Below are 13,195 nucleotides of genomic sequence, written 5' to 3' on the forward strand. Positions count from 1 at the left end.
AAGTGTTTAAATATTAATTATAATAGATTTAGCATGAAAAATATATTTTGAAGAACATGAATATGATAGTTTGTAGTTATGGTAAGAGAAATAAAATAAATAAAAAGGAAAAATTTTAAAAGAGGGGGGATCGGTAAGAAGTAAGCGACTTTGTCTGTGTACAATTGCTAGGGTACTAACGATTCTTCCCGAATTCAATCGCTATTTTTTTAGCAACTCTCTTCAGGGATAATCGGCGGAAAGTACCGATCGTAACATTTTTCCCCCTTCTTTTTCTTTTTCTTTTTCCATTGAATTTCTTTTGCTAGTGCGTTACTTTATTCAGATTCAAATACCTTTTATATTTATATCCTTATTTTCAAATTTTTTGACATGGATTATAAGAAAATTTTCACCAAAAATACATTTTGTAGAATATCAAGATGACAGTTTCGTGTTGTGGTATTGGGAAAATTTGAGATTTTTAGCTTTAGGAAATATTTGCGTCGGAGTTAAGGAAAATATTGGAAGACCTTTGGACGTAATACCGTTTATTAGCTCCTGAAACTATTTTTTTATTGATTTTTTAAGTTGAAAATTTGAGAGTATCTTTAAATTTAGGTTTTAAATCATTAATTTCAAATGTTTAAATATTAATTATAATAGATTTAGCATGGAAAATATATTTTGAAGAACATGAATATGATAGTTTGTAGTTATGGTAAGAGAAATAAAATAAATGAAAAGGAAAATTTTGAACAGAGAGGGATCGATAAGAAGATAGCGACTTCTAGTACTAAAAATTCGTGACAATTGGAAGGAATTTGAGGAAATGGAGAATGGACATGGCCTCAAGTCCGCCTTACGTGACACACACATGTTTCACTTGAACGAAAGTTTTAACAAAGTTAACGAAAAAAAATCATTGTTTTGACAAGTTCATGAACCAATAGTCAAAATTTTTTATTTCAAGATAATCGCTCCAATTGAGTTAAATTCGGAAACTAGTGCTCCAAATTTCCTCTATATATAAGGAAACCACCCAACTCCCTTTTTAGTTGGTGCTCCCTTTTTTGTGTTTGAGCTCCTTCAAGGAATGCTCGAATCTCATCAAGTATCGCAATTGCATGCGTAACGCTTCAAGAGATGAGTCATGATAATGTTACCAAATTTGGGTTTCATTTTGTTTTCTTTTTTCACCTGAGGCTTTCAAAATCTTCTACTAAGCATCTATTATTTCACAACCTAGGCTGATAGAACTTCACGTGAGATTTGGCCATGAGATCATACCGCCCTATCTAATTATTGTTTAAATTTATTTATACAGGAAATTGACAAAAACTAAAACCCACCTCTCTTTTTATATAAACCCATCACAACTTGCTACAACAAAAACAGCACCTGCAAAGTAGCAAGCAACCATAACTAGCTAGCTACTCGAAAATGGCAGCTGAGCTAAATGCCCGACCAGTTGGTGGCACCGAGACTAGCTGGTGCCGCGCCGTCCCCAGCGGCATGGGCATAACGGTGCTAGCCTTCCTTCTCTCCAAACCCCCAAAAATGCTCAACCTCCAAACCGCCCTCCACAAAATCCAAAACTCCCACCCAATCCTCAGCTCAAGCTCCATACAAACCCTAAAACAAACACGTTCTCCTTTGTCACATCTCCCACTTCCTTCGTCCAACTCAAATCTTTCAACCTCTCATCAACTCTAAACATCCTTGAAACCCTAGCCAACCCTAGCAACCGATCAGTCTCTCCCCTCCACCTGATTTGTGAACATGAACTAAACGAAAACACGTGGCAGCATCACAACACTGCCGATCCTGATCAGGACATGTTCTTTGCGAGTATCTACGCTCTTCCAGGCACCACGTGGGTCCTCGTGCTGAGGCTTCACGTCTCAGCATGCGACCGCACCACAGCGGTGTCTTTGCTAAGAGAGTTGGCGGGATTGATGAGTGGTCGAGATGAAGGAAGGGAGAGGGAGGTGGTGGTAAAGAAGAAAATTGGGAACAAAGGGGAGGTTAATCTGGGAATTGAGGATCTTATTCCTAGTGGGAAGGCAAATAAGGGTTTGTGGTTACGTGGGATGGACATGCTTAGTTATTCTGTCAATTCTCTGAGGCTAGCAAATTTGAAATTTAAGACACCAAATCAGCAAGGTTTTCTCAGGTGGTGAGGCTTCAGATGAATCGAGACGAGACTCAGAGGGTTCTCAATGTAAGATTTATTAATTAATTTGTCATTGCTACTAATTAACACGCCTTCAACTTATATTCTTTGTACAATCTAAATCTAATAGGTGTTGAGTTTTATATGGGGAATTGTTATTAACATTCTAAAACTCTCATTTGGTACTCCAAACTTTCTATAATTAGAAAGAAAAATACACTTATGAGGAGTGTAGAATGAGATTTTTGAAGCGTTAATAACAGTTTCTTTTATATGAAACAATTTAATAGAAGTAGTTAACTTCATAAAGTTTCTGATGCAACGTTATTCAACCGTCCATATATATATATATATATATATATATATATATATATGCATGCATGGATTAATTAATAATTATAATTCTTGTTAATGAAATTAATCGAACTGATTTTTAGGGTTGCAAGGCAAGAGGGATAAAATTATGTGCACTTTTTGTGGCGGCTGGCGAGGGACCTGGCGAAAGATGAGGCTGATAAGGCTAAAGAGGCATCAAAACAAGCAGCTGTTGAGAGAGAATTTTATGCTAATGAGAGAGAAAGAGAGCTACTTAGGCAAGAAAGGGAACATGGTAGAGAAGAAAGACGGGCTCAACAAGATCGTGAGATTATGAACATGTCTTTAGAAGGGAAGTCTCCAAATTCTAAATTTTTTTGGAAATCAGAGAAAGCGGACGTTGTGCGAAGGAGGCGTGCAAGAGAAGCAATAGCAAGCCAAGGTGGTTCTAGCACCGCAAGAGAAGATCATCCTAGCACCACAAATTGGTTAAGTGATGATGAATAGAGTACTTTTTGTAATCGGAGCCCATAATTTTCCAATCACTTTGGGTTGTAATTTATTATTTATTGTTTGTATTATTTATGTTGTTTCCAATTTCTTGAATATTTATTCAAATTAATTTGGTAAGTTATTTATTAAAAGTCCATTGTTCAAATTAAAAGTCCTTGTATAAAATAATTAAAAGTCCATCGTTCTAATTAAAAGTCCTTTACATAAACATAAACATAAAAAAAATACATAAACATAAACATAAACATAAACATACTAAGAATTACATAAACATAAACATAACAAAATTACATAAACATAAACATAAACATAAACATACTAAGAATTACATATACTAAGAATTACATAAACATAAAAAAATTACATAAACATACCAAATAATAAAACACACCAAATAAAATAACATAAACATACCAAATTAAAAAAAAAAACACACTAAATGAACTTAATTATCTTCAGCTTGTTTCAATGCCCACTGGTGCTCTATCAAGTCAATTTGTCGGGTATTGTGCATGTCTGGCATTTGAAATGCAGTATATCGTTGAATGAGCCTTTCATTGTAACGTCCATCCCTTTGTAATGGCTCATGTTGCACGGGCTCATCGGTGGCGTCATGAGCACAATATATACGTGTTCTTGAATTGTTCATCGGGTCTGGCTCATATTCATCAACGGCTTCATAATCGTACTCATCTTCCACAATCATGTTATGAAGAATGATGCACGTCATCATGATGGATCGAAGCGACTCTACATCAAACAATCTGGCAGCACCCCTGACGATCGCCCAGCGAGCTTGGAGGATACCGAAACAACGCTCCACATCCTTCCTGCACCCCTCTTGACAGCTTGCAAAGTGTTTTTCCTTTGCACTCCGTGGACGTGGCACTGTTTTGACAAAGGTTGACCAGCGCGGGTAGATGCCGTCAGCTAGGTAGTATGGCCCGTCGTACATACGTCCGTTGACCTCATACGTAACTTTTGGTGCCTTTCCTTGCAAGACATCGTTGAACACTGGGGATTGGGCAAGGACGTTGATGTCATTTTGAGCTCCCGGGACCCCGAAAAAGGCGTGCCAAATCCATGTATCAAAAGATGCCACCGCCTCCAGAATGATACTTTTTGCTCCTTTTCTGTCCCCGTAAGCGCCTTGCCATGCACTTGGACAGTTTTTCCACGTCCAGTGCATACAATCAATGCTTCCAATCATCCCCGGAAAGCCACGCATCTCCGCCTTCTTCAACAGCCGCTCCAAGTCCATGTGTGTAGGTTTGCGGAGGTACTCAGCGGTGTAGATAGATTTGATTGCTCCGCAAAACCTCATCAGGGACTCAAGAATGGTTGATTGCCCCATCCTCGTTATCTCATCCACTTGGTCTGCAGATGCTCCATATGCAAGCATCCGCAAGGCAGCAGTAATTTTTTGCTCAGGCAGTAGACCCATAGCACCAAAAGCATCTTTTTTTTGCACAAAATAAGAATCATGGTTGCAAACAGCAATCATGATTTTGTTGAACAAATGTCGTTCCATTCTAAAACGACGTCTAAAGTACGTATCAGGGAATGCACTATTAGGAACAAAATAATCATCCAAGAGTTCCATACCTCGTCGTTGCCTGCTTCTATCAAGGTTTCCGGAACGGCTGGGCCTGCAGATCTGAGCCGCAGCTTGGATGACTCGACGGGAATGTGAGGCTCTGCCCCTTCTTACTTCGTCATTTCTCATTTGACGCTCCTCATCCTCTTCCCTCTCATTTCTTACCCTCTGGTGATTGAAGATTGCTTCAGATTCGTTAAACAATTCTTCCTCTTCCTGATTGTATTCCCACATCATCCTTGAGGAAGAAGAAGACGACATTGAAAGAAAGAAACAGAAACTATGAATAATGATACAAATTTTTGTGAATAAGGAAGCAGAAACTATGAATAACGATAGAGATCTTGAGAATTTTGGTGTGAGATTTGTGAGGATGGATGGTGGATTATATAGAGGATTAAGAAATGATTAGGTTCTGCATAATGCCACGTGGCATGCCGTCATTCGTTACAAATCTGATGGAAATCTATCCTCAAAGATTGTGAACGGATTATGACACGTGGCATGCCGTCATTCGTTAAAAATCTGATGGAAATCTATCCTCAAAGATTGTGAACCGATTATGACACGTGGCGCGACGTGATTGGTTAATAATCTTATCAGAAATCCATCACCAATAATTGTATTATTTTGTATTATTTAATAATACTTCGAATAATGACACGTGGCGCAACGAGAACGATTAAAAATCTTATCTGATATTACAATTAAAATTATTTTGTATTATTTTATAAATAAAAAAAAATACTAATATTTTATTGCCTATTGCCAGGGCTATTGAAGTGTAACGGTGGAGATGCAAATTCTATTGCCAGGGCTACTTACTATTCATTAAGGGCAGTTACTGTTCATTAGGTGGATTGAATAGTGTATTGCCAGGGGGGAGGGCTCCAACGCTGGAGTTGCTCTAATGAGTCTATGTATCAAGCAGAATTGTTTGCTAGAGAAGCAGTGTCAAGCGCTTCTGCTACTATGAGAGCACTTTCGAAGAATAATGCTAAGAAGACTAAAATTTTAAACTAAATTTGTAAATTAAATAATGTATCACCAATATAAATTAAGCAAAGTGGCCTTTTACTACAGTGCTAGAAAAGAGTTGAGCTCTTGCATGACAACGTGAATTCGAACTCTGTTGGTGGCTAATCTAACATTTAATCTAACAAAATTTATCGTGTGACAAAAAAAAAAAAAAATTAAGCAGGTTAATCAACGGTTGAGTAATAGAGTTGGTTTGGTATCGTTGTGCTTTGAAAAAAAGTTATTTCTGCTGTGCTGTGAGAATAAGCAGCTGTGAAATAAAGCAGCAGAGTGTTTGGTAAACTTTTTTGTAAAAGTGCTTTTGAAAAAAAAAAAAAAGCAGTATTATAGTGTTTGGTAAACTTTTATATAAAACAGATGTGAAAAAAAGCTGGGTTTTGCAGCTTATTGTTTTTGGCTTTTTTTCATCCAAAACTATAAAAAAAAAACTGAAGCTGAATGTTTACCAAACACAAAAATAGCTCCCAACTTTTTTTAGAATTACCTCAGTACCAAACCAGACCATAATCCAATAATCAACCACTATATCATTCGGTTTACAATTTTAATATTCTCCGTAGCACTACACACTTCCAAATATTGAGCCCTACTTAATCGTTACACGTGAGATAATGTCTTTCTATCACGCTCATTAAATCCTTTCATGTGAGCCCTACTAATTTTCCATTTTCTTTTTCAAGTTGAAATGACTATAACACCCTCATTGATTTCCAGGATCTTACCACTCTGCCATCCTCAACACACGCACCACCAAAGGAGGAGAAACTCTGTGGGAGCTGGCCAACAAAACCTACAAGGCCTTTGCAAGCTCAAAGAACAGCAACAAGCACTTCTCAGACATGGCCGACCTCAACTTCCTGATGTGCAAGGCCATCGAAAACCCGACATTGACTTCTTCATCTTCCTTGAGGACGAGCTTCATGTCGGTGTTCGAAGACCCCGTGATTGATGATTCTAGCGACGTGCAAAGAGAGGCGGGAATGGAGGATTACATGGGTTGTGCTTCAGTTCATGGCGTTGGCCCTTCCATTGCAATTTTCGACGCAATAAGAGAAGGACGGTTGGATTGTATTTGTGTGTATCCAGCACCATTGCACTCAAGAGAGCAAATGCAAGAGCTTGTTGATAACATGAAGAAGATTCTTGTGGATTGTGATAGCAATGTATAGAGCGTGTGAGATTTTAATTACTTGTTTATGTACGATCACTAAGGGGGTTTAGAATTTATATTTTCAATAACGAGCTTGCTACATGCTAAGGTTTGCAGAGCTCAAGTGATTGAAAGCGTTTAGGTTTATGGTCTAAGGGGGTTTCAGAATTTATATTTTCAATAATGAGGTGAATTTACTAAACTCACACATCTTTAAAGTTAAGTTACACAAGTGAAGCTCAATTGGTTTCAACACAACTACAACTTAATTATATACAAATACAAGTTCAAATTGCATCTCAGAAATTGTGGAACTTCATTGCTTCATTCACTATTGCTTAAGCAACTTCTTTCCTCATGTACATAAATAACTTGCATGGAACATGTTTATAGCCAAACAGCGTATCAATTCAATAATACTTGGTCATATCATGTACATGTCTTTTTCTACATGACAATACATTGAGACACCAGGATTACAATGACCATGTTGCATATATGTTGCTCTCTTTATGTACCCCACTATTTTAGACTTTTAGTGAAATTGATTTGGTGCCCTCCTGAAAGTTGACGACACCTAAATGGTCACTCGTTAATCCGTGTAGTTTCGAATAGAAATCGTGACTACAGGACATACGGTGTCCCTTCTAAGCTAACTGAATCCTATCAAAATGTTGAAACCATGGAACTTTGGCTTTGGCCACTAACAAGTCGAAGTCCATACTCAATTTTCACCTTCAAGGAAACTTCTTTTGGCATTATAATGATCACCCTCGATCACCGTGATGTATGCCTGCAACAACTTCTAATATTCATTTTTTTCCTTATAAGCTTAATATTCACTATATATATTTCTAACACTTCAATGCAACAAGCGGTGAATTGCTTTGGTGGACATACGATGTCTTCTTCTTTTGGATTCAGGTTTAAACTCTCCTTTTTTTTAGTGTAGCTTACGATAATAAAGCTTATAATAAAATAAACAAAAGGGCTATTTAATTACTTGACTACCCCATCTTAGATGGCAACGACTAAGTGCTTCCTATTAAACTCTGCGAATAAAATGACAATGACCAAATCTTCCCATGACATGATATACTTTTACACCCACTTCAAGTTCTAGCTCTCACACTTAGACTCACAACTTGCTTCACCTTTCAGTACCGACTACTTTTCCCTCTTCACAATATGTTTCATCTTGATCAGTGTCAAAACGTCCGTAGAAATCAGATTCACCCCTAGGCTCTATCCAACCCGCCATGCCCATTGCATCGCCAATCATGAAAGTGCAGAGAAGAATAGGATTTTGATTTTGGGAGTGCTCATAAACAAGCACATACCGATGAGGACTGTGGTGGTTACTCACCGTTACCATGGGAAACAAACAAGTTGAGATCAAACTTGAAAGGCGAGTCTTCTCCTTTGCTCCCACACAACCATCATTATAACATTCCTTTTCCAACATCGCGAAGACAAGGGATTCTTCAAAGTAGGATGAACCTCATGGATGAACAACAAAGTATGAAGGGGGTTAAAGAAGAAAATGATGCCCAAGAGACGAGTTTTAATTTTCACATTGAACCCCAAATCAGGAAGCAAAAGATTAAAAAGAAGAAAAACAATAATACGACACGCCAGATATCAAGGATTTGAAGCATGGAAGTGAAATTTTCTGAATTAAGGTGTTCTTTCCAACTTTTCTAGGTTCAAAGAAGAAAGAAAAAGCACCTGAGAATCGCTCGAAAGTCTCACCAAGGCCGTCAGCTGGGGAACCTAAGAACCACAAAGATACTGGTGTAAGATGCGTACGTTTTTCCTAAATAAAAAAGTGGCACAGGTTGCAGTAATGGAAGTACTACTAGCAGCAACGGCAGCACAACAAGGTACTAATTAATTCGTTATGAACTTCCATCTTTACATATTTTTGTGTGAGGGGGGAGTTAGCCTGATATGATTATACGATTAAAACACAATAATAAAAGAAAGATGACTAACCTGAGGTGGCTCCAGCATCCATGGAATCAGTTTGAACATGAAGAAAAGCTTTTGCAATATTGAGATCTTCTACAAGCACCTAGCCGGATACAACTACTTTATGGGAAGCCTCCCAAAAGGATAAAATGTGTCTGTCAGGTTCGGTTTGTTGTGTATCTAGGGTTTGCAATTTATACTGGCTAAGGCATTATGGTTTCGTCCATAAAAGAATCTCAAATCCCACTTTCTTAGCCTATCAGTTAGGTATCATAAATACATAATTGTCAAGAACTCAATCAATCTTACGTGTATCCAAAACACGAAATACAAGATTGATTCAGAGGGAATTACATCACAATTATATTTATATCCTTATTTTCGAATTTTTTGACATGGATTATAAGAAAATTTTCACAAAAAATACATTTTGTAGAACATCAAGATGATAGTTTCGTGTCGTGGTATGGGCAAGACGAAAATTTAACAAAAATAAAAAATAAAAAATAACTTTAAATAAATAAAATTAATGGTTTAGATGCAGTCCAAACTCAAGCCTAAACCCAAACTTATGCCCACTAGAAAGTTCAAGATGTCGTAGAAGCAGTGGAGGCGGATGAGATTTAGTGTTTAGGGGCACGTGAATAGTAACACCTTGAGTTCAAGTGTTTAGGGGCGTGTTAATTTTATAGCCGGTTTAATCTAAAAATATTTAGATTCCAATAACTATTGAAAAATCACTAAACCTGACACTTATTAACTACATAAAATTAATTAGTGAATCATAATTACTAATTACTAAACCATAACCTTTAGCTCTAGAAAACATTTTACGCGGGAATTAATGAAATGTTCACTTGATGTGATTTTCTCCTTTATTAAGCCCCAAAACTATTTCTCGTTAATTTTTTGAAGTTGAAAAATAGAAAGAAAAAATGAAAACTAACTGTGGGGTCTCCCAAACGAGATTTGTAAGTGTCCAAAATCTTTGAAATGTGCTAACTTAATTTTAGGACACATGTGGTGCGAGTAAAATGACTATAACTTTGGCTTATAAGTTTATAACGAATATTGTAAAAGTTCTCAACATCGATTAGAGAAGTATGGGTTATAAATCACAATTTTTGTGAAAATTTGAAATTTTTAGCTTTAGGAAATATTTGCATCCGAGTTAAGGAATATACTGGAAGACCTTTGGACGTAATACCGTTTATTAGCTCCTGAAACTATTTTTTTTATTGATTTTTTAAGTTGAAAATTTGAGAGTATCTTTAAATTTAGGTTTTAAATCATTAATTTCAAGTGTTTAAATATTAATTATAATAGATTTAGCATGGAAAATATATTTTGAAGAACATGAATATGATAGTTTGTAGTTATGGTAAGAGAAATAAAATAAATAAAAAGCAAAAAATTTGAAAAGAGAGGGATCGGTAGAAAGATAGCGACATTATCCCAGAACCGTTGCTAGAGTACTAGCGATTATACGTGGAAACAATCGCTATATTTCTAGCAACTCACTTCAGAAAAGATCGGAGGAAAATACCGATCGTAACATTTTTCCCCCTCCTTTTTCTTTTTCTTTTTCCATTGAATTTCTTATGCCTAGTGCGTTACTTTATTCAGATTCAAATACCTTTCATATTTATATCCTTATTTTCGAATTTTTTGACATGGATTATAAGAAAATTTTCACAAAAAATACATTTTGTAGAACATCAAGATGATAGTTTCGTGTCGTGGTATGGGCAAGACGAAAATTTAACAAAAATACAAAATAAAAAATAACTTTAAATAAATAAAATTAATGGTTTAGACGCAGTCCAAACTCACGCCTAAACCCAAACTTATGCCCACTAGAAAGTTCAAGATGCCGTAGAAGCAGTGGAGGCCCATGAGGTTTAGTGTTTAGGGGCACATGAATAGTAACACCTTGAGTTCAAGTGTTTAGGGGTGTGTTAATTTTATAGCCGGTTTAATCTAAAAATATTTAGATTCCAATAACTATTGAAAAATCACTAAACCTGACACTTATTAACTACATAAAATTAATTAGTGAATAATAATTACTAATTACTAAACCATGACCTTTAGCTCTAGAAAACATTTTACGCGGGAATTAATGAAAATGTTCACTTGATGTGATTTTCTCCTTTATTAAGCCCCAAAACTATTTCTCGTTAATTTTTTGAAGTTGAAAAATAGAAAGAAAAAATGAAAACTAACTGTGGGGTCTCCCAAACGAGATTTGTAAGTGTCCAAAATCTTTGAAATGTGCTAACTTAATTTTAGGAAACATGTGGTGCGAGTAAAATGACTATAACTTTGGCTTATAAGTTTATAACGAATATTGTAAAAGTTCTCAACATCGATTAGAGAAGTATGGGTTATAAATCACAATTTTTGTGAAAATTTGAAACTTTTAGCTTTAGGAAATATTTGCATCGGAGTTAAGGAATATACTGGAAGACCTTTGGACGTAATACCGTTGATTAGCTCCTGAAACTATTTTTTTTATTGATTTTTTAAGTTGAAAATTTGAGAGTATCTTTAAATTTAGGTTTTAAATCATTAATTTCAAGTGTGTAAATATTAATTATAATAGATTTAGCATGGAAAATATATTTTGAAGAACATGAATGTGATAGTTTGTAGTTACGGTAAGAGAAATAAAATAAATAAAAAGGAAAAATTTGAAAAGAGAAGGATCGGTATAAAGATAGCGACTTAATCCGTGAAAAGTTGCTAGAGTACTAGCGATAATACGTGAATTAAATCGCTACGTTTGTAGCAACTAACTCCAAGAAAGATCGGAGGAAAATACCGATCGTAACATTTTCCCCACTCCTTTTTCTTTTTCTTTTTCCATTGAATTTCTTTTGCTTAGTGCGTTACTTTATTCAGATTCAAATACCTTTCATATTTATATCCTTATTTTCGAATTTTTTGACATGGATTATAAGAAAATTTTTACAAAAAATACATTTTGTAGAACATCAAGATGATAGTTTCGTGTCGTGGTATGGGCAAGACGAAAATTTAACAAAAATAAAAAATAAAAAATAACTTTAAATAAATACAATTAATGGTTTAGACGCAGTCCAAACTCACGCCTCAACCCAAACTTATGCCCACTAGAAAGTTCAAGATGTCGTAGAAGCAGTGGAGGCCCATGATGTTTAGTGTTTAGGGGGACGTGAATAGTAACACCTTGAGTTCAAGTGTTTAGGGGCGTGTTAATTTTATAGCCGGTTTAATCTAAAAATATTTAGATTCCAATAACTATTGAAAAATCACTAAACTTGACACTTATTAACTACATAAAATTAATTAGTGAATAATAATTACTAATTACTAAACCATGACCTTTAGCTCTAGAAAACATTTTACGCGGGAATTAATGAAAATGTTCACTTGATGTGATTTTCTCCTTTATTAAGTCCCAAAACTATTTCTCGTTAATTTTTTGAAGTTGAAAAATAGAAAGAAAAAATGAAAACTAACTGTGGGGTCTCCCAAACGAGATTTGTAAGTGTCCAAAATCTTTGAAATGTGCTAACTTAATTTTAGGAAACATATGGTGCGAGTAAAATGACTATAACTTTGGCTTATAAGTTTATAACGAATATTGTAAAAGTTCTCAACATCGATTAGAGAAGTATGGGTTATAAATCACAATTTTTGTGAAAATTTGAAATTTTTAGCTTTAGGAAATATTTGCATCCGAGTTAAGGAATATACTGGAAGACCTTTGGACGTAATACCGTTGATTAGCTCCTGAAACTATTTTTTTTATTGATTTTTTAAGTTGAAAATTTGAGAGTATCTTTAAATTTAGGTTTTAGATCATTAATTTCAAGTGTTTAAATATTAATTATAATAGATTTAGCATGGAAAATATATTTTGAAGAACATGAATGTGATAGTTTGTAGTGATGGTAAGATAAATAAAAAGGAAAAATTTGAAAAGAGAAGGATCGGTATAAATATAGCGACTTTAACCCATAACCGTTGCTAGGGTAATAGCGATTATAAGTGAACACAATCGCTACTTTTGTAGCAACTAACTTTAGGAAATATCGGAGGAAAATACCGATCGTAACATTTTTCCCCCTCCTTATTCTTTTTCTTTTTCCATTGAATTTCTTTTGCTTAGTGCATTACTTTAGTCAGATTCAAATACCTTTCATATTTATATCCTTATTTTCGAATTTTTTGACTTGGATTATAAGAAAATTTTCACAAAAAATACATTTTGTAGAACATCAAGATGATAGTTTCGTGTCGTGGTATGGGCAAGACGAAAATTTAAGAAAAATAAAAAATAAAAAATAACTTTAAATAAATAAAATTAATGGTTTAGACGCAGTCCAAACTCATGCCTAAACCTAAACTTATGCCTACTAGAAAGTTCAAGATGCCGTAGAAGCAGTGGAGGCCTATGAGGTTTAGTGTT

At 35.2% G+C, this 13,195-nt stretch overlaps 2 pseudogenes; both read left to right on the forward strand.

Moving 5' to 3' along the window:
• Window positions 1-1,422: 1,422 nt before the first annotated feature.
• On the forward strand, window positions 1,423-6,787 carry LOC137744567 (uncharacterized; annotated as a pseudogene).
• An 882-nt stretch (window positions 6,788-7,669) lies between these two features.
• LOC148692536 (uncharacterized) lies at window positions 7,670-8,658 on the forward strand (annotated as a pseudogene).
• The last annotated feature ends 4,537 nt before the right edge of the window (window positions 8,659-13,195 follow it).

The sequence above is a fragment of the Pyrus communis genome, chromosome 12 (assembly GCF_041283825.1).
Source record: "Pyrus communis isolate YQ-2024b chromosome 12, ASM4128382v1, whole genome shotgun sequence".
Classification (NCBI taxonomy): domain Eukaryota; kingdom Viridiplantae; phylum Streptophyta; class Magnoliopsida; order Rosales; family Rosaceae; genus Pyrus; species Pyrus communis.